This window comes from Stegostoma tigrinum, chromosome 1, assembly GCF_030684315.1.
Source record: "Stegostoma tigrinum isolate sSteTig4 chromosome 1, sSteTig4.hap1, whole genome shotgun sequence".
Lineage (NCBI taxonomy): Eukaryota > Metazoa > Chordata > Chondrichthyes > Orectolobiformes > Stegostomatidae > Stegostoma > Stegostoma tigrinum.
Genome location: NC_081354.1, coordinates 53,454,849 through 53,481,921, shown reverse-complemented (window position 1 = coordinate 53,481,921; position 27,073 = coordinate 53,454,849). Strand labels below are relative to the sequence as shown.

Below are 27,073 nucleotides of genomic sequence, written 5' to 3'. Positions count from 1 at the left end.
TTGAAGGAAGTTCTGAATGCTAACAAAGTTTTAACAGTGAAGTCTGCTTCATTTTGTATTAGTGTAAAACAATTCTATGCATTCCCATTTAGAAGGACTTGCAGCAATCTATTTTACTGCACATTGACTCAGTTAACTCAATTTTTTTCAGCAAATAACTGAGTCTGTATGTGTCTTTTTGTGGCACGAGAGGACTGTCCCTGCAGTGGAATAAGAAAACTGGTGGCAGTGGATCAAGCAACACTTGTAAGTAACTGTTTTCTGTTTCAAAAACAGGAGTTGCTTGAAAAGCTGAGCAGGGCTTGTGGCAACTGTGAAGAAAAGCATCAGAGTTAACGTTTCAGGCCCAGTGACCCTTCCTCAGAATGAACACATTCGTCACCAGTCACGAAACATTAACTCTGACTTTTTTTTCTTCACAGATGTTGCCAGACTTGCTGAGCTTTTCCAGCAAGTCTATTTTTGTTCCTGATTTACAGCATCCGCAGTTCTTTAGGTTTTTATTAAATTTTCTGTTTAATTGACAAATACTCCAGCTATCTAGTGGTGGCACGGTGGCACAGTTGCTAGCACTGTAGCCTCATAGCGCCAGGGACCCAGGTTCGATTCCAGCCTTGGACTATCTGTGTGCAAGTTGCACGTTCTCCCCTTGTCTGCGTGGGTTTCCTCTGGGTGCTCCAGTTTCCTCCCACAGTCCAAAGATGTGCAGGCTAGGTGGATTGCCCGTAGTGTTCAGAGGTGTGTGGGTTATAGGGGAATGGGTCTGGGTGGGATGCTCCAAGGGGCGGTGTGGACTTGTTGGGCCGAAGGGCCTGTTTCCACACTATAGGGAATCTAATCTAATCTAATCTCACAGAGTGAAGGATCATGCTGAGAGTCTGAAGAAGCTAATACAGTTCCAAAGATTTTAGTATTGGCACTGTTGCTCTTTCCTGTATCAGTGAGCTGTGAAAAGGCAGTTTTTCTTCATTCAAAGGGATGTGGGCATCACTGACTATGTCAGCATTCATTGTCCATTGCAAATTGTCCTTGAGTAGGTGGGTTAGTTCTTGAACCATTGAAGTACACGTGGTGTAGGTATACCCACAATGTATTAGGGTAGATGTTCCACGATTTAGACCCTGTGTCAGTAAAGGAATAGTGATTTGGTTCCAGATCAGGGTAGTGAGTGGCTTGGAAGGGGTCTTTCTGGTGGTGGTGCTCGCACATATGTTCTGACCTTGTTCTCCTAGATAGCAGAGGTTATAGGTTTAGGGAGTGTTTCTAAAGGAGTCTTGTTGGGTTGACACTGAACATCTTTTTGCTGGTACACACTGCTGGTCCTGTGTGTATGTAGTGGAGGGACTTAATGTTCAAGGTGGTGAATAGGGTGCAAATCAAGTAGGCTGCTTTCCCCTTGATGGTATCAAAGTCCGTGAGAGCCTTTGGAGCTATACTCATCCAGATAAGGAACAAGTATTCTGCCACACTGCTGACTTGTGCCTTGTAGATATAGACAGGCACTGGAGTGACAAGGGGGTGAGTTACTAACTATAGCATTCCTACTCGCTGACTATTTCTGTAGACACAATATTTATATGGATGGTTCAGTCTAGTTTCCTTTCAAAGCAAACTTCCGGGCTGTTGATGGTGGAGGTTTCAGCAATGCTAATGTAATCGAAAATCAAGTGAAAATGGTTGAATGCTGTCTTTTGGGGATGGTCATTTCCTAGCAATTGTTTAGAATGAATGTTACTGCCACCTGTCAGCCCAAGCCTGCATGTTGTTCAGGTCTGAAATGTTTAAAAATGGTTCAGCAAAAGAAACAGAGAAACCTTTGTGAACAACAGTACAAATAGTATTTTTCTATGAATGAGGTTCAAGGACTGAGAAGATAAAGCATTGAGAAGGATTGTGAATTGAAGTTGGTGAATTCAATGGACATGTGTTCCATTTTAAATGGAAGCGTATTTCACATTGAAATGTGGGTCTTGCCACTAGGAATTCAATGATCTTGGCAAACCTCCATAAAGAAAGACACACATTTTCAACTTGTTATTCTTTGATCACGTCTATGCAACCTTACCTCAGTACTAGATAACTGTACCTTCACACTTCCAAGTCCTGTGTCTCTTATATTAGAACAATCATACACTTCCCTGTAGGTGCTTTTATGACTAATGGCACACTCAACATTTGGCATTGCTCTCAGAAGTCCTTCTCTTTCTCTTCTATACCTTACACTGCTTTTTCTTGTAAAACTGTGAATTGTAGTGGTATATAGATGTGGTAGATTTCTGCATAACCATGTCTTTAAACTGGTTACAAACTACGGAGGCAAATGCAAATATAAGAGCAAAATGCTTGTGCTTTGTGTTTAACATTTCTCCCAAAATTACCATCCAGCCCCCAGTCAATATTAGACCACAGTGATTTATCTTGCATCAGTCACAGCTCCTTTTAAATTTTGCTTGGAATGAAACCCTCCCAATTGAAATGCCCATGGATCATGGCTGTTCTTCTTATTTTGTTATAAAGGTTCCATTGCCTTTATTGGAAGCACAGATGTCTATTTCAAGACCCACTCAAAGGAGTTTCTGTCCTGCCTGTTGCTGCCAGGTCACATCTGTCCTATTGTATTTTCATCAAATTGGTTGTGAAAAATTTGACCAACATAGTGAATTTTAACAAGAGCCAGACATAAAACCAGAAATTGCTGGTAACGTTTAGCAGGTCTAACAGTGTCTGTGGCGAGGAATAAGAGTTAACAGTTCAGGCCCAGTGATCCTTCCTTGGAGCTCTGAGAAGAGTCATTAGAACTGAAACAGTAACTCTGATTTCTCTCCACAGGTGCTGCCAGACTTGCTTTTTCTTCTGCTCTCTGATGAAGGCTCTGGGCCCGAAATGTCAGCTTTTGTGCTCCTGAGATGCTGCTTGGCCTGCTGTGTTCATCCAGCTTCACACTTTATCTTGGATTCTTCAGCATCTGCAGTTCACATTATCTCTGATCATAAAGGACAAGGGTCTAGGCCCGAAATGTCCTTTATGATGTTTGTACAATTGCAGGTAGCATAACATACTGTAGTGTTCAAATAATGAACTATAAAAATGTTACATTATATAGCAAATGGTTGTATGAGAGTTTGGAATCTTATGCAAATTTACCTACCCAGTTATTGAAAGCTGGTCATTTTTTTACAAGCTGTCTCTTAAGATTATGTAATACTACATTAAGTAACATTTCAATTTTCAGGCTGACATAGTTAAACTTTCATTAGACTGCTAACTTTTATCAGTGAGCCATAGCAAGTAGATGATATATTTTTTAAAATCTTGCACTTATTTCTCTTTGCTTCAATAATTATTACATCACTTTTTAGTGTATATTTCCAAAACTCTTGAGTCACACATTCATTTAAAAACAAAGATGAAAAAATTACCAGTTATTAAGTTTAAATGATATTAATTCATTATTCTTTTTTGTCTACTTAAAAAGAACATTTAAAAGTTATTCTTACCCTGTGAGTCTTCAATATTGTATTAGTCACAATCCCTTTTCTCATAAATCCAAACAAACAGAAATTTCTATCTCTTTGCCTCTATCGTCTTCTTTCCTCCCCTTTAGACAGAGATTCTGAGCTGATTCTAAAACACATTGAAATGTATAAACTGCCAAGTAAGAAATAGACAGGAAGCAGATGTAACCTTAATTTAAAGTAAGGCCATTTATAGAAGCAGATAGTCCCTTATCTGCATTAGATTATTATATTTAAGCAGTGGTTCTCATTGTATTACTGCTTGACGATAGGAGCCAGAGGGTGGTGGTGGACGGTTGCTTTTCAGACTGGAGGCCTGAGATCAGTGGTGTGCCACAAGGATCAGAGCTGAGTCCAATGTATAGGGCGGAATGGTGAGTAGGTGAGTTGGTGCAAATAACACCAAAATTGGTGGAGCAGTGGACAACAGGATCTTGATCAGATGGGCTAAGGAGTGTCAGATGGAATTTAATTTAGATAAGTGTGATGTGTTGCATTTTGGTAAGGCAAATCAGGGCAGGACTTAGACAATTAATGGTTGGGCTTGGGGAATGTTGCCAAGCAAAGAAATCTTGGGGTGCAGGTTCATAGTTCCTTAAAGGTGGAATTGCAGGTAGACAGGGCAGTGAAGAAGGCATTTAGTACACTGGGCTTTACTGGTCAGTGTAATGAGTATTGACGTTTCAATGTTGTATTGTGGCTGCATAGGACATTGCTGAGGCCACTTTTGGAATACTGTGTTCAATTCTGGTCTCCATTCTACGGGAAAGAAGCTGTTAAACTTGAAAGGGTGCAGAACAGATTTATAAGGATATTGCCAGGGTTGGACCGTTTGAGCTGTAAGAAGAAGCTGATTAGGCTGGGGCTGTTTTCCTTGTAGCGCTGAGGGGTGACCTTATAGGGGTTTATAAAATCATGATGGGCATAGATAGGGTGAATAATCAAGGTCCTTTTCCCCAGGGTGGGAGAGTCTAAAACTAGAGGGCATAGGTTTAAGGTGAGAGGAGAAAGATTTAAATGGGAACTACAGGGCAACTTTTTCACACAGAGTGGTGCATGTATGGGATGAGCTACTGGGGAGGTGGTGGAGGCTGGTACAGTTACAACAATTAAAAGGCATCTGGATGGCTACATGAATAGGAATGATTTAGCGGGATACAGGCCAAATGTTGGCAAATAGGACAATTATTAATTTGTTCAGCATAGACTAATTGGACTGAAGGGTTTGTCTCTGATCGTGTTTTTGGGATCCTTAAAGGGGAGGGGGAGCAGCCCCGAGTCGTGGTCCACATAGGCACCAACGACATAGGTAGGAAGAGAGACGGGGATTTAAGGCAGAAATTCAGGGAGCTCGGACGAACAGAGTTGTTGAATCTGGTTTGTTGCCCGTGCCACGTGCCAGTGAGGCAAGGAATAGAGAGATAGAGAGAGAGGAGTTGAACATGTGGCTACAGGGATGGTGCAGGAGGGAGGGTTTTGGATTCTTGGATAATTGGGGCTCTTTCTGGGGTAGGTGGGACCTCTACAAGCAAGATGGTCTTCACCTGAACCAGAGGGGTACCAATATCCTGGGGGGATAATTTGCTAAGGCTATTCGGGTGGGTTTAAACTAATTCAGCAGGGGGATGGGAACCAAAATTGTAGTTCAAGTATAGAAAAGGTTGAGAGTAGGGAGGTCCGAAATAAAGTTTCAGGGACGCAAGATGGCACCGGCAAGCAAGAAGTTGGCTTGAAGTGTGCCTACTTCAACGCCAGGAGCGTCCGGAATAAGGTGGGTGAACTTGCAGCATGCATTAGTACCTGGGACTTCGGTGTTGTGGCCATTTCGGAGACATGGATAGAGCAGGGACAGGAACGGTTGTTGCAGGTTCCGGGATTTAGATGTTTCAGTAAGAACAGAGAAGATGGTAAAAGAGGGGGTGGAGGTGTGGCATTGTTGGTCAAGGACAGTATTACAGTTGCAGAAAGGATGTTTGGGGACTTATCAAATGAGGTAGTATGGGCTGAGGTTAGAAACAGGAAAGGAGAGGTCACCCTGTTGGGAGTTTTCTATAGGCCTCCGAATAGTCCCAGAGATGTAGAAGAAAGGATAGCAAAGATGATTCTCGATAGGAGTGAGAGACACAGGGTAGTTGTAATGGGGGACTTCACCTTTCCAAATATTGACTGGGAGCACAATAGTTCAAGTGCTATAGATGGGTCAGTTTTTGTCCAGTGTGTACAGGAGGGCTTCCTGACATAGTATGTAGACAGGCCAACAAGGGGCGAAGCCACATTAGATTTGGTACTGGGTAATGAGCGTGGCCAGGTGTTAGATTTGGAAGTAGGTGAGCACTTTGGTGATAGCAATCACAATTCTGTTATGTTTACTTTAGTGATGGAAAGGGACAGGTGTATACCACTGGGTAAGAGTTATAGCTGGGGAAAGGCAATTATGATGAGATTAGGCAAGATTTAGGGAGCATAGGATGGGGAAGGAAACTGCAGGGGATCAGCACATTGGAAATGTGGAGCCTATACAAGGAAAAGCTCCTGTATGTCCTAGATAAGTATGTACGTGTCAGGCAGGGAGGAAGCTGTAGAGCGCGGGAGCCGTGGTTTATGAAGGAAGTAGAATCTCTGGTCAAGAGGAAGAAGGCGGCTTATGTTAGGATGAGATGTGAAGGCTCAATTAGGGCGCTTGAGCGTTACAAGGTAGCCAGGAAAGACCTAAAGAGAGAGCTCAGAAGAGCCGGGAGGAGACATGAGAAGTTGTTGGCAGATAGGATCAGGGTAAACCCTAAGGCTTTCTATAGGTATTTAAGGAATAAAAGAATGATGAGAGTAAGATTAGGGCCAATCAAGGATAGTGGGATGTTGTGTGTGGAGTCAGAAGATAGGGGAAGCACTAAATGAGTATTTTTCGACAGTATTCACTCTAGAAAATGACAATGTTGTCGAGGAGAATGCTGAGATACAGGCTACTAGACTAGATGGGATTGAGGTTCACAAGGAAGAGGTATTAGAAATCCTACAGAGTATGAAGATAGATAAGTCCCCTGGGCCAGATGGGATTTATCCTCGGAAGATCCGGGAAGGCAGGGAGGAGATTGCTGAGCCTTTGGCATTGATCTTTAACTCATCATTGTCTACAGGAATAGTGCCAGAAGACTGGAGGATAGCAAATGTGGTTCCCCTGTTCAAGAAGGGGAATAGAGACTACCCTCGTAATTATAGACCAGTGAGCCTTACTTAAGTTGTTGGTAAAGGTTATAAGAGAGAGATCAGATTTATAATCAACTAGAAAAGAATAATTTGATTGGGGATAGTCAGCACGGTTTTATGAAGGGTAAGTCGTGCCTCACAAACCTTATTGAGTTCTTTGAGAAGGTGACCAAACAGGTAGATGAGAGTAAACCGGTTGATGTGGCGTATATGGATTTCAGCAAGGCTTTTGATAAGGTTCCCCGCAGTAGGCTATTGTACAAATTGCAGAGGAATGGAATTGTGGGAGATATAGCAGTTTGGATTGGAAATTAGCTTGCTGAAAGAAGACAGAGGGTGGTGGTTGATGGGAAATGTTCATCCTGGAGACCAGTTACTAGTGGTGTACTGCAAGGGTCGGTGTTGGGTCCACTGCTGTTTGTCATTTTTATCAATGACCTGGATGAGGGCGTAGAAGGATGGGTTAGTAAATTTGCAGACGACACTAAGGTCGGTGGAGTTGTGGATAGTGACGAAGGATGCTGTAGGTTGCAGAGAGACATAGATAAGCTGCAGAGCTGGGCTGAGAGGTGGCAAATGGACTTTAATGCAGACAAGTGTGAGGTGATGCACTTTGGTAGGAGTAACCGGAAGGCAAATTACAGGGCTAATGGTAAGATTCTTGGTAGTGTAGATGAGCAGAGAGATCTCGGTGCCCATGTACACAGATCCTTGAAAGGTGCCATCCAGGTTGACAGGACTGTTAAGAAGGCATACAGTGTTTTAGCTTTTATTAATAGAGGGATCGAGTTCTGGAACCAAGAGGTTATGCTGCAGCTGTACAAAACTCTGGTGCGGCCGCACTTGGAGTATTGCATACAGTTCTGGTCACCGCATTATAAGAAGGATGTGGAAGCTTTGGAAAGGGTGCAGAGGAGACTTACTAGGATGTTGCCTAGTATGGAGGGAAGGTCTTACGAGGAAAGGCTGAGGGACTTGAGGCTGTTTTCGTTGGAGAGAAGGTTAAGAGGTGACTTAATTGAAACATATAAGATAATCAGAGGGTTAGATAGGGTGGATAGGGAGAGCCTTTTTCCTAGGATGGTGACGGCGAGCACGAGGGGGCATAGCTTTAAATTGAGGGGTGAAAGATATAGGACAGACGTCAGAGGTAGTTTCTTTACTCCGAGAGTAGTAAGGGTATGGAACGCTTTGCCTGCAACGGTGGTAGATTCGCCAACTTTAGGTACTTTTAAGTCGTCATTGGACAAGCATATGGACGTACATGGAATAGTGTAGGTTAGATGGGCTTCAGACTGGTATCGCAGTTCGACACAACATCGAGGGCCGAAGGGCCTGTACTGTGCTGTAATGTTCTATGTTCTATGTACATGCTGTACAACTCTACAACTCAAAGTATGAAGTCCTGTGCCTTCAGATTTTAATTATTGTTGAGTATTTTACTTCTTTTTGATTGTTGTCTTTCATTTTCACTTTCTGTATATGATTTGAGATTGATACTTTCTAACTTGCACTTGTAGTTCAGACTTTGCCTGCAATTCTCTTTGGAGAGTTTTAACCAGATGAAAGGTATGTATTTAAAATGAATGAAAATACTGGAGGGTTGAGAAGACTCACCACCTCTCCAAGTGTCTCCAGTCTCCGGCGCCACCTTAAAACAGAAAAATAAACCAAAACATGGAATATAAAGGCAGAAAATAAAGAAATAAAGTTCAACTTTACATTTCTTCTTGTTAAATGCTCAGATATAGTTAACAATATTTGCTGTATCCAATAAGAGATGAATCAGAAGGTTCCTTCAGCTGAAAAACAATGTTATTGCCTGCTAGACACAGTAAATAAAAAGACGTGGCCTCAATCACAAGGCCTTTGAGCAGTCATTTGTTGAACTCTCGCTGCTTTTTCAATATTCTTGTTTTTATTCTTTTATCAATTTTGGTTTGCAGGTATGAACTGCGAGTTGTGAGCTGAAGATCACTTGTGAGCTTTGGGAGATAGTTGTAGTAAAAGGAAAGGAACATACCAAACAAGGTCTTGTTATCTTGTGAAGCTAGGCCTGGAAGCTAATTGCAGAGATAATGGGAACTGCAGATGCTGGAGATTCCAAGATAATAAAATATGAGGCTGGATGAACACAGCAGGCCAAGCAGCATCTCAGGAGCACAAAAGCTGACGTTTCAGGCCTAGACCCTTCATCAGAGAGGGGGATGGGGGGAGGGAACTGGAATAAATAGGGAGAGAGGGGGAGGCGGACCGAAGATGGAGAGTAAAGAAGATAGGTGGAGAGGGTGTAGGTGGGGAGGTAGGGAGGGGATAGGTCAGTCCAGGGAAGACGGACAGGTCAAGGAGGTGGGATGAGGTTAGGTAGCTGGGGGTGCGGCTTGGGGTGGGAGGAAGGGATGGGTGAGAGGAAGAACCGGTTAGGGAGGCAGAGACAGGTTGGACTGGTTTTGGGATGCAGTGGGTGGGGGGGAAGAGCTGGGCTGGTTGTGTAGTGCAGTGGGGGGAGGGGATGAACTGGGCTGGTTTAGGGATGCAGTAGGGGAAGGGGAGATTTTGAAACTGGTGAAGTCCACATTGATACCATATGGCTGCAGGGTTCCCAGGCGGAATATGAGTTGCTGTTCCTGCAACCTTCGGGTGGCATCATTGTGGCACTGCAAGAGGCCCATGATGGACATGTCATCAAGAGAATGGGAGGGGGAGTGGAAATGGTTTGCGACTGGGAGGTGCAGTTGTTTGTTGCGAACTGAGCGGAGGTGTTCTGCAAAGCGGTCCCCAAGCCTCCGCTTGGTTTCCCCAATGTTAATTGCTAATTGCAGGCTGATTGTTTTTTTAAAAAAAGTTCTTACTGACACAATGACCCCGGGAAGAGCACTGTGTTTAAACAGATAGCAGTCAGCTATTAACAAGGTGGGAATAATCTAAGAGTTGTTCTGGCAAGTCTGTAAGAGACCCTATATTCAAACAGATGACAGTTGCTGAATGTTAATTGAGGCCTTGGGAAAATACAGTTGGTCTCTCAGGGTAGAACCATAGTTGGAGTTATTTGTTTTTTGAGCATTTTCTTTTCTGGGAGATGAGTTTGGCCATTGATGACACAACGCAAAGATTTGAAAACTCTCTGCCTAATCTCCTTGACCAGCTTTCAGATGCAGGAAGTGTAGAAAGTAGGGTTAATTGTATTACTGACGACTTTTGTGAATCGAAGAGGTGACCAGAAATGCAACCAAGGGAGTCCACACCAATGCTTGCAAAACAGCACATTGTAAAAACAATATCGGTATTCTGGCCAGGTTTACTGTATTTTTTTGTGTATCCCTTAACTATATTTGTTTGTCTTTTGTGTGAATGGAAGCTGCAAACAAGTGTTTTGGGTTTAAGGCACGGATAGCAATTAGATCAACCTGTGGTTTAAGTTTTTCACTGCTGAAGTTATTATTTACTTAATAAATTGTTAAGTCTTTTGTCTAAGATACAAAACTGGTGTCTGGAATTATTTATTTGCAAAGTCTGGGATTGGTTATTCAAACATCTGGTTAGGAACCATTGGAGTAACTATTGAGAGTCTTCACAAATTTTCGTTTAATTGTGTTGCAAATTCGGAGGTAATTTGATTCAACTGTTGATCTCCGTATTGTAATACTTGGGCCTTTACACAAACCGTGGATAGTATCCACTACAAAGAAAGATAAAAAAATTCGTAGCCCTTTGGATGTGCTTAAGATTTTAACCTGAGATTCCAATGGTAGTAACAAGCCTTCTCAGCTAGGTTTGGTTAAGACCATAGACTAAGAAATTGGAAGAGGAGTTTGCGCCTGTTCCACAATTCACAGCTGATCTGACATTCCTCACATTTGCTTTTCTGCTTTTTCCCCAGAATAACCTTTGAATCCTCCAATAATCAAAAATCTATCTCAGCCTTAACTATACACAAGGACTGTGTCAAGGAGTTCCAAATAAACCTAACACTCCAAGAAAAAAGTCGTCCTCATCTCAGTCTTAAATTGGCACCCCTTTATTCTGAGACTGTGCCCTCTGATTCTAGACTCTCCCATGAGGGGAAACACTGCCTCAGCATTTACCTTGTCAAATGCCTTAAAAATCCTATACGTATCAGTGAGATCATTCCTCGTTCTTCTCAACTCTATTGAGTAGAACTTCAAACTATTTAACCTTTGCTCATAAGGCAATCCCTCCATACCATGGTCATCCTTGTGAACCTTTTCAGAACTTCCTCCAGTGAAATGATACCTTTCATTAAATCAGGAGACCAAAACCAAACTCAGTATTCCAGATTTGGTCACGCCAGCACCTTGTTCAGTTGCAGTGATACTTCCCTACTGTTATGCTCCAAACGCCATTGAAATAAGGAACCGGCATTCCATTAGCCTTCCTGATTACCCAATGTACCAGTGTAATCGTTTTCTGTGCATCATGCACAAGTACTTCCAAGTCCCTTTTTATTGTATCTTTCTGCAGTTTTTCACTACTTAAAAATGAATAACTTCATATTTTTCCACATCATACTCAATTCCCAATGATTCTCCCTCTTACTTAACCTGTCAATATATCCGAAGACTTTCGGAACCTTCTTGCAACTTGTCAATCCATCTATCTTTGTGTCATCTGTGACAGTAAATTCATTTCCTTTCTCCAAGTCATTAGTGTATATTGTAAACAGTTGTGGTACCTGCATTAATCCCAAATTACAGGTTGCTGACCTGGAAAAGATCCCCTGATCCCCATTCTATTTCCTGCCCATTTACCAATTCTCTATCCACATCCATATACTCCCTCCAAAACCATGGACTCATATCTTACGACTTAATCTTTGTGAATACCCTGTTGAATGATTTCTAGAAGTCCAAATATAAAATATTAACTATTCCCCTCTTTCCACTCTAGATAAATACATTTGGCATGATTTCCCTTTCATGAAACCAAGGTGTCTCTGCGTGATTAGATTGATTTCAAAATATGCTCCTATTACTTCATGAATAATTGATTCCGTCATTTTCCTAGCAATGGATGTTAAGCTTATTAGCCCACAGTCACCTGCTTTCCACCTCCCTGCCTTTTTGAATTAAGGTGTCACACTGAGTTTTCCAATCCTCCAGTACTTTTCCTGAGTCCAAGGATTTTTGGAAAATTGCATCTACTATATCTGTAGTTACTACTTTTGGGATCCTAGGTTGCAGATCATCAAGGCTGGGGGGACGTCTCTGCCTTTAGCCCATTAGTTTGTCCAATACTACTACTCTAGTATTGGTGATGGTACTTAATTCTTCCCTTGTTTTCTTTAGTGTTAATGGGATATTTGAAATATCTTCTACCATTAAGACAGATATGAAATACCTCTACAATTTCCTTGCTCCTCATAACTATCTTCTCGGATTCATTTTATAAGGTGCCAATGTTCACATTGACATTTCCCTTTGTATATTTAAAGATGCTGATATTGTTGGTTTTTATATTCCTCACTAGTTGCCCTCAGAGTTTATCTTCTCTATTATCTTTATGGCCTTCCTTTACAGGATTCTGAATTTATACCAGTCTTTGGGGCTATCCTTACGGCCTCCTTATGTGCTTTCTCTTTTCCACTTAATACTCTCTTTACCATCCTTGGTTAGCTATGGTTAATTTATCCCTCTCTTAGAATCTTTCCTCTTTACTGGGATGTATTTTTGCTGTGAGTCATGAACTAACTCCTTAAATGCCTGTCACTCCTTGCTTACTGTCTGCGTTCCTGATTTCATTTCATTTCTACTCTTCCGAGAAAGAGCTTCTTGAAATTGCAGCATGTTTGTATATTCCATGTCTGCTGAGCTTGTTTTCAGGCTCGATAATTGTAGGTAAGTTTTCATCCCCCATGTAAAAAGAATGCTCATGATGGTGTAAATAAGTTAGGAGATGAGGACCTTTTCACAGCACCCATGGGGACTGGCTGACTGGTTTCAATCCCTTTCATGAAAATGTTAATTTTGTGTGTTTGTGTTTAATCTAATCAGCGTTGGTTTCATGAAACATGGCCAACCTGTATGGTTAGGTGATCCTGTGGCCATTTTACATGTATCTTTTGGTCTGTTTTAAAAATTGTTTCCATTCACGACAATCCCAGGTATTAAATTGGCTAATACAATTCAAAGATCAATGGTCTGTACTTTATATTGTCAAGACAATGGTAACAGAAGACAGCTTAGTGAAGAGTGAACAGCAACAGAAATGTGCCTGAGGAAAAGGGAGGGAGCAGGAGACGGGCAGCAAAGAAGGTCGGAGAGAGAACAGCGAACTATAAATCATAGTAGATGACATTTAGCCCATTGGGTCCTTGCCAGTTCTTTGTAGGAGTAACTTATAAGAATCAGTTCCCTGCATTTTCTCCATGTTGTTCGTTTTTATTTTCTCTTTAGATAATTAATCTATTTTTATTTGAAAGTTTCAATCAAGATGCTGCCAGCATACTTTGAAACATGGTATTCCAAATCATAACCACGTGTTGCATTTTAAAAAAAACTTTCCTCGTGCCATCTTCAATTCTTTTGCCAATCGCTTAAATTTGTTTCCTCTGGTTTTGAACCCCATCACCAGTAATAATGCTTTCTCCCTATCTACACTGTCCAGACCCCTCATGATTTTGAACCCCTCTGACAAATCTCAACCTTCACTTCTCGGAGGAGAACAACTGACGTTCTCTGCTCTGTAGAACTCTAGTCTTCCTTCCTGGAAACAGGCCTTCACTTACATCCAAAAAATAAAGCCCAAAACTTTGCAAAGTACGGTCCTGACCTGAAACGTTGACTTTCCTGCTCCTAAGATGCTGCCTGACCTGCTGTGTTCCTCCAGCTCCACACTTTGTTATCTCTGACTCCAGCATCTGCAGTTTTTGCTATCACAGTACTCAAGCTGGGATTGAGAGAATTTTTTCTACAGATCTATCATCACTTCATTGCTTTTATCTTCGGCATCCCAATTTATAAAACTCAAAATCCAGTTTGCTTTTATTAATTACTCTTCTCTCATCCTGACACAAACTTTTATCTGTCATTTGTTCATACTTCATCAGCGTCTGTCACCTCTAGAAGTTCATCACTATCCTCCTTACAATTCATAATTCTTTCAGGTTTTCTGCTGCAAGGAGGAGATCTAAGTCAGTAATATATAAGAAGAAAAGCATGGGTCCTAATAGTGGCCCATGGAGAACCCCATTATGTACCACCTCTAGTCCAGACAAAAACATTCACAACAATATTGTTTTCGGTCACTCAGTCAGCTTCATATTCATAATGTAATTGCCCCATTTATGCCATGGACTCCAATTTTGATAAAACGCCTATTAGGTGGGTCTGTATAATTTTTTTTTGGAAAGCCATGCACACAACAACTGCATTTCCTTTAGGCACTCTCTCTGTTGTCAAAAAGCTTAAAACAAATCAGCCAAATGTGCTTTGCTCTTAACACATTCCTGCTAGTTTTCCTGAATGAATCCACATTTGTCCCAGTGACTGTTAATATTGTCTCAAATTATCCTTTCTAAATATTTTTCACTACTAAGATTAAATTGTTGCTGGCTACACTATTTTTGAAATAAAAATTGAAAGAACTGCAGATACTGTAAATCAGGAACAAAAAACAAAGTTGCTGGAAAAGCTCAGCAGGTCTGGCAGCATCTTTGAAGGAAAAAATCAGAGGGAGGAAGGGTCACCGGATCCAAAACATTAACTCTGATATTTTTCTTCACGGATGCTGCCAGACCTGCTGAGCTTTTCCAGTAACTTTGTTTTTGTTCCTGTTTTTGAAATTTTGTAAGAAGAGTGAGCATTTGCAATAAAAGAAATCTAATGGGAGGACCCACAATTAACTAAATAAGTTAAAGAAAATATCAAACTTAAAAGTGGATAATGGTGCAAAATTAGATGGCATTTCAAAAGAACGTAAACAAAGAATGATTATAGGAACATGGGTAGGCTGTTCAGCCGACTGACCTTTTCTCTCCTTTCTTTGGAGGGTCGGTGCAGACTTGATGGTCCAAATGGCCTCTATTTGCACTGTAGGGTTTCTATAATTCTATGAGATCATTTCGTGTTCTTCAAACCGACAGAATATGGGCCTAGTTCTCCAAATTTCTCTTCAGAGGACAGTCCCACCACCCCAGGAACAAATCTGGTGAGCCGTTGTTGCACTTCCTCAATAGCAACAATATGTTCCTTAAGATAAGGAGAGCACTACTACTCTTGGTGAGTTATAACCAAGCTCCTATATAATTGAGGTAAGAGTTAGTTACTCCTCAAATCCTCGTACAATAAAGGCTAACAGTCCATTAGCCGCCTTAATAGCCTGCTGCAGCTGCTTGTTGGCCTTCGGTGACTGACTGACATGTACACCCAGGTCCCTTATTAACCTCTTATTGTTTAAGAAATACTCAGTATCTCTGTTCCTCCTTCCAAAGTGGATGATCTCACACTTCTTCACATTTTATCTCACATGCCATGTCTTGACCATTCATTACATCTATCCAAATTCTCCTGACACCACTTTATATCTTCCAAACAACACACATTCCCACTTAGCACTGTATCACCTATAAATTTGGAAATAATACACTTGGTCTCCACATCTAAATCATTGATATGTACGGTGAATAGCTGGAGCCTAAGTACTGATTTTCTTTACTGATCTTCTACTAGTCACAGCCAGTGTTCCCCTTGATTTTCTTTCCAGCTGCATGGGCTTCCAAGGTCTGTGTGCAATAGCGACTTCCAGAACTACAAGTTAATGCCATGACTGCCATCCCAATGCTGATTGCTGTGCCCAAAAGCTTGGAGCGGCTCCGCAGACATGTGGTTTAGCGCTTAAAGGGCCTACTAATGCAAGAATTAGACATTCAATCTTACAATCTGTTAGTCAATCATTAATCTGTAATTACCGCCTTTCCTTTTTAATTTTTCTAACCAGCCTCCTGTGGGGAACTTTATCAAATCTTCTGTAAATCTAAATGTGCTACATCCAGTGATTCTTCTGTCAATTTTGTGAGTAACATCTTCAACAAACACCAATAAGTTTGTCAAACATGATTTACTATTCACAAATCCATGCTACGCCCAAAGAGAACATTACCAACCAAATAACTATTTATTCCTTCCTACATAATATTGTCCAGCATTTTCCCTACAACTCATGTAAAGCTAACATGTCTGTAGCTTTCTCTGTCACTTACTTCTTAAATAACAACACTTGCATGCTCTAATCTGCAGGAATCATTCCAGAATCTACAGAATTTTGGAAGGTAATCACTAAAACATCGAGTATCTCTGTAGCTACCTCCTTGAACAGTCTGGGATATAAACCATCAGATTTTGGGGATTTGTCAATTTTCTTCCCCAATTATATCTCCGATACAATCTCCTTACAAAGGCTACTTTCCTTCAACACCTCATTCTCCCTCACCACTTGGATCTCTACTTCTGGGAGATTTCTGATATCTTGCTCAGTGAAAACAGATGCAATGTCATTTTTTTCAGCCATTTCGCTAATTTCCATTATAAAGATTCCTGACTGTCTGTAGTGGACCCATATTTGTTTTAGCCAAACGTTTCCTTTTTACATACCAATGGAAGATTTTACACTCTATTTTTGTTTTGTATGAGATTGCATTCATATTCTATTCTCTTTCTTATCGGTTTCTTGACCCTCCATTGTTGTATTCTATAAACAGTTCAATCTATAGAATTACTGCTATTTTTGATGAAGTGTTGAGTATTTACATGTTGAAATAATGTATACTTGCTGTGAGGTGTGCAATAGTACTTAAGATTAAGGAGGCAAAATAGAATATGAAAGAAAGAGATAATGGGAACTGCAGATGCTGGAGAATCCGAGATAACAAAGTGTGGAGCTGGATGAACACAGCAGGCCAAGCAGCATCTCAGGAGCACAAAAGCTGACGTTTCAGGTCTAGACCCTTCATCAGAAAAGCGGGGTGGGGAGAGGGTTCTGAAATAAATAGGGAGAGAGGGGAAGGCAGACCGAAGATGGATAGAGGAGAAGATTGGTAGAGAGGAGAGTATAGGTGGGGAGATCGGTGGTTGGGGGGGGGGGGGGGGGGAAGAAATAGGTCAGTCCAGGGAGGACGGACAGGTCAAGGAGGTGGGATGAGGTTAGTAGGTAGGAAATGGAGGTGTGGCTTGAGGTGGGAGGAGGGGATAGGTGAGAGGAAGAACAGGTTAGGGAGGCGGGGACAAGCTGGGCTGGTTTTGGGATGCAGTGGCGGGGGGGGGCACGGGAGATTTTGAAGCTTGTGAAATCCACATTGATACCATTGGGCTGCAGGGTTCCCAAGCGGAATATGAGGTGCTGTTCCTGCAACCTACGGGTGGCATCGTTGTGGCACTGCAGGAGGCCCATGATGGACATGTCATCTAGAGAATGGGAGGGGGAGTGGAAATGGTTCGCGACTGGGAGGTGCAGTTGTTTATTGCGAACCAAGCGGAGGTATTCTGCAAAGCGGTCCCCAAGCCTTCACTTGGTTTCTCCCATGTAGAGGAAGCCACACTGGGTACAGTGGATGCAGTATACCACATTGGCAGATGTGCAGGTGATCATCTGCTTGATGTGGAAAGTCATCTTGAGGCCTGGGATAGGGGTGAGGGAGGAGGTGTGGGGGCAGGTGTAGCACTTCCTGTGGTTGCAGGGGTAAGTGCCGGGGGTGGTGGGGCTGGAGAGGTGTGTGGACCAGACAAGGGAGTCCCAGAGAGAGTGGTCCCTCTGGAAAGCAGACAAGGCTGGGGATGGAAAAATGTCTTTGGTGGTGGGGTCGGATTGGAGATGGCAGAAGTATTGGAGGATGAAGCGTTGTATTCGGAGGTTGGTGGGATGGTACATGAGGACTAGGGGGATTCTCTTTTGGCGGTTATTGCGGGGGCTGGGTGTGAGGGATGTGTTGTGGGAAATGTGGGAGACAGTAATATCGAGGGCGTTCCCGACCACTGTGAGGGGGAAGTTGCGGTCCTTGAAGAATGAGGACATCTGAGACGTATGGGAGTGAAATGCCTCATCCTGGGCGCAGATGTGGCAGAGGCGAAGGAATTGGGAAGAGGGGTTGGAATTTTTGCAGGAGGGTGGGTGGGAGGAGGTGTATTCTAGGTAGCTGTGGGAGTCGGTGGGCTTGAAATGGACATCAGTTACAAGCTGGTTGCCTGAGATGGAGACTGAGAGGTCCAGGAAGGTGAGGGATGTGTTGGAGATGGCCCAGGTGAACTTGAGGTTGGGGTGGAAGGTGTTGGTGAAGTGGATGAACTGTTCGAGCTCCTGTTGGGAGCAAGAGGCAGCGCCGATACAGTCATCAATGTAACGGAGAAAGAGATGGGGTTCAGGCCAGTGTAGGTGCGGAAGACGGACAGTTCCACATAACCTACAAAGAGGCAGGCATAGGTTGGGCCCATGCGGGTACCCATAGCCACCCCCTCTGTCTGTAGGAAGTGGGAGGAATCGAAAGAGAAGTTGTAGAGGGTGAGGACAACTTTGGTTAGGTGGGTGAGGGTGTCGGTGGAGGGGGGCGCTGGTCGGGTCTGCGGGATAGGAAGAAGCAGAGGGCTTTTAGGCCATCTGCATGGGGAATGCAGGTGTACAGGGACTGGACGACCATGGTAAAAAATGACGTGTTGGGGACCGGGGAATTGGAAGTTCTGGAGGGTGTGGGTGGTATCACGGATGCAGATAGGAAGTTCCTGGACCAAGGGGGAGAAAATGGAGTCCAGATAGGTGGAGATGAGTTCGGTGGGGCAGGAGCAGGGGGAGACAATGGGTCGAACAGGGCAGGCGGGTTTGTGAATTTTGGGAAGGAGATAGAAGTGAGCGGTGCGGGGTTGGGGAACAATGAGGTTGGAGGCTGTGGGTGGGAGGTCCCCTGAGGTGATGAGGTCATGGATGGTTGGGGAGTTGATGGTGTGTTGGGCGGGGGTGGGGTCATGATCCAGGGGGCAGTAGGAGGTGTCGGAGAGTTGGTGCCTCGACTCAGCAATGTAGAGGTCAGTGCGCCAACTGCAACTGCGCCTCCCTTGTCTGCGGGTTTGATGGTGAGGTTGGGATTGGAGCGGACGGAGCGGAGGGCTGGCTGTTCTGCAGGGCAGAGGTTGGAGTGGGTGAGAGGGGTGGAGTGGTTGAGGGAGTTCATGTCTCAAATGCAGTTGGAGATGAAGAGGTCGAGGGAGGGTAGGAGGCCTGGGCGTGGTGTCTAGGAGGAGGACTTGTGTTGGAAGCGGGTGAAGGGGTCAGTGGAGGGAGAGTTAGGCTCTCGGTTAAAGAAGTAAGCGTGGAGGCGAAGGCGGTGGAAAAAGTGCTCTATGTCCAACCGTGACTGGTATTCGTTGATGTGTGTGTGGAGGTGGAGGTGGGTGTGTGTGTGTGTGTGGAGGTGGAGGTGGGTGTGTGTGTGTGTGGAGGCGGAGGTGGGTGTGTGTGTGTGTGTGTGTGTGTGTGTGGAGGCGGAGGTGGGTGTGTGTGTGTGTGTGGAGGTGGAGGTGGAGGCGGAGGGGGTGTGGTGTGTGTGTGTGTGTGGGAGGCGGAGGTGTGTGTGTGTGTGTGTGAGGCGGAGTGGTGTGTGTGTGTGGAGGCGGAGGTGGGTGTGTGTGTGTGAGCGAGGTGGTGTGTGTGTGTGTGTGGAGGCGGAGGTGGGTGTGTGTGTGTGTGTGGAGGCTGGAGGTGGGTGTGTGTGTGTGTGGAGGCGGAGGTGGGTGTGTGTGTGTGTGTGGAGGCGGAGGTGGGTGTGTGGTGTGTGTGTGGAGGCGGAGGTGGGTGTGTGTGTGTGTGTGGAGGGGAGGTGGGTGTGTGTGTGTGTGGAGGCGGAGGTGGGTGTGTGTGTGTGTGGAGGCGGAGGTGGGTGTGGTGTGTGTGTGTGGAGGCGGAGGTGGTGTGTGTGTGTGTGTGGAGGCGGAGGTGGGTGTGTGTGTGTGTGGAGGCGGAGGTGGGTGTGTGTGGTGTGGAGGCGGAGGTGGGTGTGTGTGTGTGTGGAGGCGGAGGTGGGTGTGTGTGTGTGTGGAGGCGGAGGTGGGTGTGTGTGTGTGTGGAGGCGGAGGTGGGTGTGTGTGTGTGTGGAGGCGGAGGTGGGTGTGTGTGTGTGTGGTGAGCGGAGGTGGGTGTGTGTGTGTGTGGAGGCGGAGGTGGGTGTGTGTGTGGTGTGGAGGCGGAGGTGGGTGGTGTGTGTGTGTGGAGAGCGGAGGTGTGGGTGTGTGTGTGTGTGGAGGCGGAGGTGGGTGTGTGTGTGTGTGGAGGCGGAGGTGGGTGTGTGTGTGTGTGGAGGCGGAGGTGGGTGTGTGTGTGTGTGGAGGCGGAGGTGGGGTGTGTGTGTGTGTGTGGAGGCGGAGGTGGGTCTGGGTGTGTGTGGGGCGGAGGTGGGGTCTGTGTGTGTGGAGGCGGAGGTGGGTGTGTGTGTGTGTGTGGAGGCGGAGGTGGGTGGTGTGTGTGTGTGTGGAGGCGGAGGTGGGTGTGTGTGTGTGTGTGGAGGCGGAGGTGGGTGGTGTGTGTGTGTGGAGGCGGAGGTGGGGTGTGTGTGTGTGTGGAGGCGGAGGTGGGTGTGTGTGTGTGTGGAGGCGGAGGTGGGTGTGTGTGTGTGTGTGGGAGGCGGAGGTGTGGGTGTGAGGTGTGTGTGTGTGTGGAGGGCGGAGGTGGAGTGTGTGTGTGTGTGGAGGCGGAGGTGGGTGTGTGTGTGTGTGGAGGCGGAGGTGGGTGTGTGTGTGTGTGGAGGCGGAGGTGGGTGTGTGTGTGTGTGAGGCGGTGGTGGGTGTGTGTGGTGTGTGTGTGTGGTGGAGGTGGTGTGTGTGTGTGTGAGGCGGAGGTGGGTGTGTGTGTGTGTGGAGGCGGAGTGGGTGGTGTGTGGAGGTGGTGTGTGTGGAGGTGTGTGAGGTGTGTGTGGAGGTGTGTGTGTGTGTGGAGGTGTGTGTGTGTGTGTGGAGGTGTGTGTGTGTGTGTGGAGGTGTGTGTGTGTGGAGGTGTGTGTGTGGAGGTGTGTGTGTGTGTGTGGAGGTGTGTGTGTGTGTGTGGAGGTGTGTGTGTGTGTGTGGAGGTGTGTGTGTGTGTGTGTGTGGAGGTGTGTGTGTGTGTGTGTGTGGAGGTGTGTGTGGAGGTGTGTGTGTGGAGGTGTGTGTGTGGAGGTGTGTGTGTGGAGGTGTGTGTGTGTGTGTGGAGGTGGAGGTGTGTGTGTGTGTGTGGAGGTGGAGGTGTGTGTGTGTGTGTGGAGGTGTGTGTGTGTGTGTGGAGGTGTGTGTGTGTGTGTGGAGGTGGAGGTGTGTGTGTGTGGAGGTGGAGGTGTGTGTGTGAGGAGGTGTGTGTGTGAGGAGGTGTGTGTGTTTGGAGGTGTGTGTGTGTGTGTGGAGGTGTGTGTGTGTGTGTGTGTGGAGGTGTGTGTGTGTGTGTGTGTGTGGAGGTGTGTGTGTGTGTGTGGAGGTGTGTGTGTGTGTGTGGAGGTGTGTGTGTGTGTGTGTGTGTGGAGGTGTGTGTGTGTGTGTGGAGGTGTGTGTGTGTGTGTGTGTGTGGAGGTGTGTGTGTGTGTGTGGAGGTGTGTGTGTGTGTGTGTGTGGAGGTGTGTGTGTGTGTGTGTGTGGAGGTGTGTGTGTGTGTGTGTGTGTGGAGGTGTGTGTGTGTGTGTGTGTGGAGGGGTGTGTGTGTGTGTGTGGGTGTGTGTGTGTGTGGAGGGGTGTGTGTGTGTGTGTGGGTGTGTGTGTGTGTGGAGGTGTGTGTGTGTGTGCGTGTGTGTGTGTGGAGGTGTGTGTGTGTGTGCGTGTGTGTGTGTGGAGGTGGGTGGGTGTGCGTGTGTGTGTGTGGAGGTGGGTGTGTGTGCGTGTGTGTGTGTGGAGGTGGGTGTGTGTGTGTGTGTGTGTGTGGAGGTGGGTGTGTGTGTGTGTGTGTGGAGGTGGGTGGGTGTGTGTGTGTGGAGGTGGGTGGGTGTGTGTGTGTGGAGGTGGGTGGGTGTGTGTGTGTGGAGGTGGGTGGGTGTGTGTGTGTGGAGGTGGGTGGGTGTGTGTGTGTGGAGGTGGGTGGGTGTGTGTGTGGAGGTGGAGGTGGAGGTGGGTGTGTGGGGGTGGAGGTGGGTGTGTGGAGGTTGAGGTGGGTGTGTGTGTGTGGGGGTGGAGGTGGATGTGTGTGTGGGTGTGTGTGTGGAGGTGGGTGGGTGTGCGTGTCGAGGTGGAGGTGGAGGTGGAGGTGGGTGTGTGGAGGTTGAGGTGGGTGTGTGTGTGTGGGGGTGGAGGTGGATGTGTGTGTGGGTGTGTGTGTGGAGGTGGGTGGGTGTGCGTGTCGAGGTGGAGGTGGAGGTGGAGGTGGGTGTGTGTGTGTGTGTGGAGATGGTAGTCTGTGTGTGTGTGTGTGGAGGTGGGTGTGTGTGTGGAGGTGGGTGGGTGTGTGGAGGTGGGTGGGTGTGTGGAGGTGGGTGTGTGTGTGTCTGGAGGTGGGTGTGTGTGTGTCTGGAGGTGGGTGTGTGTGTGTGTGTGTGGAGGTGGGTGTGTGTGTGTGTGGGTGGGGGTGGGTGTGTGTGTGGGTGTGTGTGTGGGTGGGGGTGGGTGTGTGTGTGGGTGGGGGTGGGTGTGTGTGTGGGTGGAGGTGGGTGTGTGTGTGTGTGGAGGTGGGTGTGTGTGTGTGTGTGTGTGGAGGTGGGTGTGTGTGTGTGTGTGTGTGGAGGTGGGTGTGTGTGTGTGTGTGTGTGTGTGTGTGGAGGTGGGTGTTTGTGTGTGTGTGGAGGTGGGTGTGTGTGTCTCAAGGTGTGTGTGTGTGGAGGTGGGTGTGTGTGTGTGTGTGTGTGTGGGTGGAGGTGTGTGTGTGTGTGTGGGTGGAGGTGGGTGTGTGTGTGTGGGTGGAGGTGGGTGCGTGTCTGTGGAGGTGGAGGTGTGGATATGTGTGGAGGTGGGTGTGGGTGTGTGTGTGTGGAGGTGGGTGTGGGTGGGAGTGTGTGTGTGTGGAGGTGGGAGTGTGTGTGTGTGTGGAGGTGGGAGTGTGTGTGTGTGTGGAGGTGGGAGTGTGTGTGTGTGTGGAGGTGGGAGTGTGTGTGTGTGTGGAGGTGGGAGTGTGTGTGTGTGTGGAGGTGGGTGTGGGTGTGTGTGGAGGTGGATATGTGTGTGTGTGTGTGTGGAGGTGTGTGTGTGTGTGTGTGGAGGTGAGTGTGTGTGTGTGTGGAGGTGGGTGTGTGTGTGTGTGTGGAGGTGGGTGGGTGTGTGTGTGTGGAGGTGGGTGGGTGTGTGTGTGTGGAGGTGGGTGGGTGTGTGTGTGGAGGTGGAGGTGAGTGTGTGTGTGGAGGTGTGTGTGTGTGTGTGGAGGTGTGTGTGTGTGTGTGGAGGTGTGTGTGTGTGTGTGTGTGGAGGTGTGTGTGTGTGTGTGTGTGTGGAGGTGTGTGTGTGTGTGTGTGTGGAGGTGTGTGTGTGTGTGTGTGTGGGTGTGTGTGTGTGTGGAGGTGTGTGTGTGTGTGCGTGTGTGTGTGTGGAGGTGGGTGGGTGTGCGTGTGTGTGTGTGGAGGTGGGTGTGTGTGCGTGTGTGTGTGTGGAGGTGGGTGTGTGTGTGTGTGTGTGGAGGTGGGTGTGTGTGTGTGTGTGTGGAGGTGGGTGGGTGTGTGTGTGTGGAGGTGGGTGGGTGTGTGTGTGTGGAGGTGGGTGGGTGTGTGTGTGTGGAGGTGGGTGGGTGTGTGTGTGTGGAGGTGGGTGGGTGTGTGTGTGGAGGTGGAGGTGAGTGTGTGTGTGGAGGTGGAGGTGGAGGTGGGTGTGTGTGGGTGGAGGTGGGTGTGTGGAGGTTGAGGTGGGTGTGTGTGTGTGGGGGTGGAGGTGGATGTGTGTGTGGGTGTGTGTGTGGAGGTGGGTGGGTGTGCGTGTCGAGGTGGAGGTGGAGGTGGAGGTGGGTGTGTGGAGGTTGAGGTGGGTGTGTGTGTGTGGGGGTGGAGGTGGATGTGTGTGTGGGTGTGTGTGTGGAGGTGGGTGGGTGTGCGTGTCGAGGTGGAGGTGGAGGTGGAGGTGGGTGTGTGTGTGTGTGTGGAGATGGTAGTCTGTGTGTGTGTGTGTGGAGGTGGGTGTGTGTGTGGAGGTGGGTGGGTGTGTGGAGGTGGGTGGGTGTGTGGAGGTGGGTGTGTGTGTGTCTGGAGGTGGGTGTGTGTGTGTCTGGAGGTGGGTGTGTGTGTGTGTGTGGAGGTGGGTGTGTGTGTGTGTGTGGGTGGGGGTGGGTGTGTGTGTGGGTGTGTGTGTGGGTGGGGGTGGGTGTGTGTGTGGGTGGGGGTGGGTGTGTGTGTGGGTGGGGGTGGGTGTGTGTGTGGGTGGAGGTGGGTGTGTGTGTGTGTGGAGGTGGGTGTGTGTGTGTGTGTGTGTGGAGGTGGGTGTGTGTGTGTGTGTGTGTGTGTGTGTGTGGAGGTGGGTGTTTGTGTGTGTGTGGAGGTGGGTGTGTGTGTCTCAAGGTGTGTGTGTGTGTGTGTGGAGGTGGGTGTGTGTGTGTGTGTGTGTGTGGGTGGAGGTGTGTGTGTGTGTGTGGGTGGAGGTGGGTGTGTGTGTGTGGGTGGAGGTGGGTGCGTGTCTGTGGAGGTGGAGGTGTGGATATGTGTGGAGGTGGGTGTGGGTGTGTGTGTGTGGAGGTGGGTGTGGGTGGGAGTGTGTGTGTGTGGAGGTGGGAGTGTGTGTGTGTGTGGAGGTGGGAGTGTGTGTGTGTGTGGAGGTGGGAGTGTGTGTGTGTGTGGAGGTGGGAGTGTGTGTGTGTGTGGAGGTGGGAGTGTGTGTGTGTGTGGAGGTGGGAGTGTGTGTGTGTGTGGAGGTGGGTGTGGGTGTGTGTGGAGGTGGATATGTGTGTGTGTGTGTGTGTGGAGGTGTGTGTGTGTGTGTGTGGAGGTGAGTGTGTGTGTGTGTGGAGGTGGGTGTGTGTGTGTGTGTGGAGGTGGGTGGGTGTGTGTGTGTGGAGGTGGGTGGGTGTGTGTGTGTGGAGGTGGGTGGGTGTGTGTGTGGAGGTGTGGGTGGGTGTGTGTGTGGAGGTGGAGGTGAGTGTGTGTGTGGAGGTGGAGGTGAGTGTGTGTGTGGAGGTGGAGGTGGGTGTGTGTGGGTGGAGGTGGGTGTGTGGAGGTTGAGGTGGGTGTGTGTGTGTGGGGGTGGAGGTGGATGTGTGTGTGGGTGTGTGTGTGGAGGTGGGTGGGTGTGCGTGTCGAGGTGGAGGTGGAGGTGGAGGTGGGTGTGTGTGTGTGTGTGTGTGGAGATGGTAGTCTGTGTGTGTGTGTGTGGAGGTGGGTGGGTGTGTGGAGGTGGGTGGGTGTGTGGAGGTGGGTGGGTGTGTGTGTGGGTGGGGGTGGGTGTGTGTGTGGGTGGAGGTGGGTGTGTGTGTGGGTGGAGGTGGGTGTGTGTGTGGGTGGAGGTGGGTGTGTGTGTGGGTGGAGGTGGGTGTGTGTGTGTGTGTGTGTGGAGGTGGGTGTGTGTGTGTGTGTGTGTGTGTGTGTGGAGGTGGGTGTTTGTGTGTGTGTGGAGGTGGGTGTGTGTGTCTCAAGGTGTGTGTGTGTGTGTGTGGAGGTGGGTGTGTGTGTGTGTGTGGGTGGAGGTGTGTGTGTGTGGGTGGAGGTGTGTGTGTGTGTGGGTGGAGGTGGGTGTGTGTGTGTGGGTGGAGGTGGGTGCGTGTCTGTGGAGGTGGAGGTGTGGATATGTGTGGAGGTGGGTGTGGGTGTGTGTGTGTGGAGGTGGGTGTGGGTGGGAGTGTGTGCGTGTGGAGGTGGGAGTGTGTGTGTGTGTGGAGGTGGGAGTGTGTGTGTGTGTGGAGGTGGGTGTGGGTGTGTGTGGAGGTGGATATGTGTGTGTGTGTGTGTGTGGAGGTGTGTGTGTGTGTGTGTGGAGGTGAGTGTGTGTGTGTGTGTGGAGGTGAGTGTGTGTGTGTGTGTGGAGGTGGGTGGGTGTGTGTGTGTGTGGAGGTGGGTGTGTGTGTGTGTGGAGGTGGGTGTGTGTGTGTGTGGAGGTGGGTGTGTGTGTGTGTGGAGGTGGGTGTGTGTGTGTGTGGAGGTGGGTGTGTGTGTGTGTGTGTGGAGGTGGGTGTGTGTGTGTGTGGAGGTGGGTGTGTGTGTGTGTGGAGGTGGGTGTGTGTGTGTGTGGAGGTGGGTGTGTGTGTGTGTGGAGGTGGGTGTGTGTGTGTGGAGGTGGGTGTGTGTGTGTGTGGAGGTGGGTGTGTGTGTGTGTGGAGGTGGGTGTGTGTGCGTGTGGAGGTGGGTGTGTGTGTGTGCGTGTGGAGGTGGGTGTGTGTGCGTGTGGAGGTGGGTGTGTGTGCGTGTCGAGGTGGGTGTGTGTGCGTGTCGAGGTGGGTGTGGGTGTGTGTGCGTGTGGAGGTGGGTGTGCGTGTGGAGGTGGGTGTGGATGGGTCTGTCTGTTTGTGGACGTTGGTATGTGTGTGTGTGTGTGTGTGGAGGTGGGTGTGTGTGTGTGTGGAGGTGGGTGTGTGTGTGTGTGGAGGTGAGTGTGTGTGTGTGTGGAGGTGAGTGTGTGTGTGTGTGTGGAGGTGAGTGTGTGTGTGTGTGGAGGTGAGTGTGTGTGTGTGTGGAGGTGGGTGTGTGTGTGTGTGTGTGGAGGTGGGTGTGTGTGTGTGTGGAGGTGGGTGTGTGTGTGTGTGTGTGGAGGTGGGTGTGTGTGTGTGTGTGTGTGTGGAGGTGGGTGTGTGTGTGTGGAGGTGGGTGTGTGTGTGTGTGTGGAGGTGGGTGTGTGTGTGTGTGTGGAGGTGGGTGTGTGTGTGTGTGTGTGTGTGTGTGTGTGGAGGTGTGTGTGTGTGTGTGTGGAGGTGTGTGTGTGTGTGTGTGGAGGTGGGTGTGTGTGTGTGTGGAGGTGTGTGTGTGTGTGTGTGGAGGTGGGTGTGTGTGTGTGTGGAGGTGGGTGTGTGTGTGTGAGGAGGTGGGTGTGTGTGTGTGTGGAGGTGGGTGTGTGTGTGTGTGTGTGTGTGGAGGTGGGGTGTGTGTGTGTGGGGGTGGAGGTGGGGTGTGTGTGTGTGGGGGTGGAGGTGGGTGTGTGTGTGTGAGTGAGGAGGTGGGTGTGTTTGTGTGGAGGTGGGTGTGTGTGTGTGTGTGTGTGTGGAGGTGGGTGTGTGTGTGTGTGGAGGTGGGGTGTGTGTGTGTGTGGAGGTGGGGTGTGTGTGTGTGTGTGTGTGGAGGTGGGGTGTGTGTGTGTGGGGGTGGAGGTGGGTGTGTGTGTGTGGGGGTGGAGGTGGGTGAGTGTGTGTGTGGAGGTGGGTGTGTGTGTGTGTGTGGAGGTGGGTGTGTGTGTGTGTGTGGAGGTGGGTGTGTGTGTGTGTGTGGAGGTGGGTGTGTGTGTGTGTGTGGAGGTGGGTTTGTGTGCGTGTGGAGGTGGGTGTGTGTGTGTGTGTGGAGGTGGGTTTGTGTGCGT

At 48.1% G+C, this 27,073-nt stretch overlaps 1 protein-coding gene across 5 annotated transcripts in view; it reads right to left on the bottom strand.

Annotated features, from left to right (window-relative positions):
• The window catches only part of LOC132209546 (toll-like receptor 2 type-2), a 154,497-nt gene that overhangs the window by 5,831 nt on the left and 121,593 nt on the right, over positions 1 to 27,073 (bottom strand). The window contains exons 2-3 of one of the 5 annotated variants that reach the window (XM_059645426.1): positions 8,337 to 8,370; positions 3,498 to 3,624 (exon numbers count right to left, since the gene is read on the bottom strand). The exons of 2 other annotated variants lie outside the window; for them this stretch is intronic. The gene's annotated coding sequence lies outside the window, so the exon portion shown is untranslated. The remainder of the gene's footprint in view (positions 1 to 3,497; positions 3,625 to 8,336; positions 8,371 to 27,073) is intronic. 2 more of the 5 variants (XM_059645436.1, XM_059645432.1) reach the window with 2 other exon arrangements.